The sequence below is a fragment of the Geotrypetes seraphini genome, chromosome 10, assembly GCF_902459505.1.
Source record: "Geotrypetes seraphini chromosome 10, aGeoSer1.1, whole genome shotgun sequence".
Lineage (NCBI taxonomy): Eukaryota > Metazoa > Chordata > Amphibia > Gymnophiona > Dermophiidae > Geotrypetes > Geotrypetes seraphini.
This window is the reverse complement of record NC_047093.1, coordinates 128,654,459-128,659,322: the sequence shown is the minus strand read 5'-3', so window position 1 is coordinate 128,659,322 and position 4,864 is coordinate 128,654,459.

The following is a 4,864-nucleotide window of genomic DNA, read 5'->3' as shown; positions in this document are numbered from 1 at the left end:
ATACTTGGAAAAAAAAGCAACAACATGTAAATAAAAATTAAAAAAAAATAGTGTGCATTATTTATGAAATGGCCTTCATATTAAACATACTGCAGTTCTTTATTTGCAGTTTAATATTAGTGGGTTTAGAAAAGTTTTTCTGGGCTGTCCTGATAGCACAGTGGAACAATCCCTGCTTTGATTTCCAGGTCGAGTCTTCTGCATGCCAGATAGGCTGGGGCTGAGGATGCTATGAAGGCAGCATCCACAGTGTCTGGGATATGGGGACAGAGGAGCACTCATAGAAACATAGAAATAGACGGCAGATAAGGGCCACGGCCCATCAAGTCTGCCCACTCCAGTGACCCTCCCTATCTATCTTTGCGGATAGATCCCACATGTCTATCCCATCTGGCCTTAAAATCCGGCACACTGCTGGCCTCAATAACCTGAAGTGGAAGACTATATCAGCGATCAACCATCCTTTCAGTGAAGAAGAACTTCCTAGTGTCACTGTGCAGTTTCCCGCCCCTGATTTTCCACGAATGCCCCCTTGTTGCCGCGGGACCCTTGAAGAAGAAGATGTCTTCTTCCACCTCGATGCGGCCCGTGAGATATTTGAATGTCTCGATCATATCTCCCCTCTCTCGACGTTCCTCGAGTGAGTAGAGCTGCAATTTCCCCAACCGCTCCTCGTACAGGAGCTCCTTGAGTCCCGAGACCATCCTGGTGGCCATTCTCTGGACCGATTCCAGTCTCAACACATCCTTGCGGTAATGCGGCCTCCAGAATTGCACACAGTACTCCAGGTGCGGTCTCACCATGGATCTATACAGTGGCATAATGACTTCAGGTTTACGGCTGACGAAACTCCTGCCTATGCAACCTATGATTTGCCTTGCTTTGGATGAAGCTTGCTCCACTTGGTTTGCAGACTTCATGTCTTCCCTGACAATCACCCCAGGTCTCTTTCTGCTTCAGTTCTTGTCAGGATCTCGCCATTTAGGGTGTAAATCTTGCATGGATTTTGGCTTCCCAGGTGCATGACTTTGCATTTTTTGGCATTGAAACTGAGTTGCCAGGACCTAGACCAGTGCTCCAGCAGAAGTAAGTCATGCACCATATCGTCTGCCATTGCTTTTTTGTCTGTTGTGCTTTTGCTCACTACATTGCTCAGTTTGGCATCATCGGCGAATAATGTTATTCTACCACGGAGCCCTTCTGTCAAGTCTCTTATATAGCTGTTGAACAAGATCGGGCCAAGGACGGAGCCTTGCGGCACTCCACTTATCACCTCTGACATTTCGGAGGGGGTGCCATTCATCAGCAAGGGTAACAACTGGAAGGCAGATTTGCAGCCCAATGCTACAAGCTTCCAGAAGTGTCCCGCAGGGCTCGGTGCTCGGGCCGCTGCTATTTAATATATTCATAAATGATCTAGAAACAGGGACAAAGTGCGAGACAATAAAATTTGCGTCCAACACCAAACTATTTAGTGGAGCTCGGACTAAAGAGGACTGCGAAGAATTACAAAGGGACTTGAACAAACTGGGGGAATGGGCAACAAGATGGCAGATGAAGTTCAACGTTGAAAAATGTAAAGTATTACATGTGGGAAGCAGAAATTCGAGGTACAACTATATGATGGGAGGGATGTTATTGAAGGAGAGTACCCAAGAAAGGGACTTGGGGGTAATGGTGGACATGACAATGAAGCCAACGGCACAGGAGCGCAGCTGCCGCTAAGAGAGCAAATAGAATGCTAGGTATAATCAAGAAGGGTATTACTACCAGAACAAAAGAAGTTATCCTGCCGTTGTATCGGGCGATGGTGCATCCGCATCTGGAGTACTATGTCCAATATTGGTTGCCGTACCTTAAGAAAGATATGGCGTTACTCGAGAGGGTTCAGAGGAGAGCGACACGTCTGATAAAAGGGATGGAAAACCTTTCATACGCTGAGAGATTGGAGAAACTGGGTCTCTTTTCCCTGGAGAAGAGGAGACTTAGAGGAGATATGATAGAGACTTACAAGATCATGAAGGGCATAGAGAGAGTAGAGAGGGACAGATTCTTCAAACTTTTGAATAATAAAAGAACAAGAGGGCATTCGGAAAAGTTGAAAGATTCAAAACGAATGCTAGGAAGTTCTTCTTTACCCAACGTGTGGTGGACACCTGGAATGCGCTTCCAGAGGGCGTAATAGGGCAGAGTATGGTACTGGGGTTCAAGAAAGGATTAGACAATTTCCTGCTGGAAAAGGGAATAGAGGGGTATAGATAGAGGATTACTGCACAAGTCCTGGACCTGTTGGGCCACCGCTTGAGCGGACTGCTGGGCACGATGGACCTCAGGTCTGACCTAGCGGAGGTATTGCTTATGTTCTTAAGTAGTCCCGATTCATGGCTTCTGGATTTATGCTGCAATGATCAGTCTAGGAACAGTGGTGAAGGAAGCATTAAATTGAGGGGGGAAATCATGGGTATTTGTAAGTAAAAGCTTACGGCATCAGGATCCCAGCACTGGTTCCAAATAAACTATGAGGAGGAAGAGAAAGTAGAAACTACTGAGCCCTAAACAAAATGTGATATTTATTTTTTTTTTTTCTGAACTGTCTATATTGTTATCTTGCCTTTCTCAGCTAAGTCTAGAAACGTAAGCTTGTTAAATTTTATGATTCATTTGAATTTTCTCATGTAGAAGTAGGCATCTATCCTGCAAAGCTTGAGGTTCTCCTTTCATGTTTCTGTGAAGTAAGTTTAGGTAGCTGAATAGCAAAATAAAATAAATGGGTTTATAAATGACTGTGACATTTTTCCAGCAGTATATAGATGAGGATCAGGGCATCACACGATTATATAACTCCATCTTTGTGCACGTGAGACCATCTTATTTCTAAGACAGCAAGTCGCTGATGTCACTTTTGAGTACTAGATACAAAAGAGGCGTCTTTTCGTGCGGTCACCTTATTTGCTCTGTTTTAGTGAACTGGGAGAATGTGTGTTTCTCTGAGTTCGTCATACCCTGGTGAGAGCAATCACATCCTCTTCTGTATTCTATTAAGAGATGTACCGAGTCCAGATATTGTAGCCAGCTGGTTTATCCCACGTTTTATTTTTGTTTGTTTTGAATTAGTGCTAGTAGCGACGGCTCCATGAATTTATAATGCAGTGGTGAGAAAGAAACATTTTAGATTTCCTTTGTGTAGATGCTTAACAGATTCTGCTCTGCGGTAAATTATTAAAACATTCAAGGTTAAGGCGGGATATAAGTCACTAATGTAATGTAATTTATAAGCTTAACAAAATGTCATGACTCAGGTATTACAGCTGTAGCTTGTGTTTGTGACGGGTAAAAGCTGAGCTGCACTCTCAGTGTTTCTCATAGGTTTAGTAGTTACTCAGGCCTGGATTCTGTAAACAATATCATGAGTTAGGCACTGTAGATGTCTAGATTGCACCTACTGATGCCTAACTAGAAAAAATGGGCCTCTTCTCCCTTGAAAAGAGGAGACTGAGAGGGGACATGATAGAACCATCAAGATATATAAGGGAATTGACAATAGAGGAAGAAAGATTGTTCAGCCTCTCCAAGGTGAGAACGAGAGGGCACTCGCTAAAATTGGAAGGGAAAAGATTCTGTACAAACGTAAGGAAGTTCTTCGTCACCCAGAGAGAGGTAGAAAACTGGAACGCTCTTCCGGAGGCTGTTATAGGGGAAAACACCCTTCAGGGATTCAAGACAAGGTTAGATAAGTTCCTACTGGAACAGAACATACGCAAGTAAGGCTAGACTCAAATAGGGCACTGGTCTTTGACCTAAGGGTCGCCACATGAGCGGACTGCTGGGCACGATGGACCACTGGTCTGACCCAGCAGCGGCAATTCTTATGTTCTAACTTAATTGCTTTAATCAACGCGGTAATTGACCATGCCATTCAAAACCAATTAAAAACTCTTTTGAAAAAGTAGGTGCTAGAATTGTGCCTACAGCATGGCGTCTAAGGTCAAGGTAGGCGTTATTACGGGGTAGAGATGACCTTAGGTGCCGCTGTGCGCAAGCCTCCGTAAAACTTAGGCACTGAAAATGTAGGCACTGTAAACCCCTGGCCTACCTTACCAGTGTCTTAAGTTTTTTCTTAGGCGCCGGTAGTTGCGATTCTGTTAATGGCACCTAGGTGTGATTGACACACAGCCAGTGGCATTTTTGTGGATGCTGGCCAATTTAGCCACCGTTTATAGAATCTGGGTCTCGGTTCCTTTTCTAAACTCTGAAAAGTTTTGGGGTTTTTTTTGCTTGAAACTCATGAGGTGAAGGGGTTGGTAGTAAATTGTTTAAATTCACTAACCTTTCTGCCACTAGAAACTGGGACAGAAAGCTAACAAATAAGTCTGGGGTGTTTTTGTTTCTCTTGTCCCCTGTTTCTTCTCAGAGGCGGCCCATTTCTGGTTTTTTAATCTGAGGGGAGGTTCTGCAGGTCACTTCTGAGTTGCATTGGCAAAGGTTTGTGAATTGCAGTACTGAATTAGCAAGGAGTGCTACAGGTTGGGATTGAGAGCAGTTGGGTGACCAGGTATTTACTAGAATACTAAGGTATACCGAAATACACTGTTAATATGGGATAGTGCTGCTGGTTTAGATTGAAGCTCTGCTGACTGAACCATAAGGAAGATCCTTATTTTGTGCATCAGGTTTGCTCAGTTGTTCAGCCACTTTACTGCTTGAGGTATCGAGGGGCAAGTATGGCTCACATTGGAAGAGATTGTTCTTTGGTTGGCCACCAAATACTGTGTTGGCGATAACTTCAAATGAGATTATTTACAGGAAATTGCTGGAGTAAAGAATGAATTTTTGCATAGCAGAAGGAGAAGTGGTAGAAAACTGG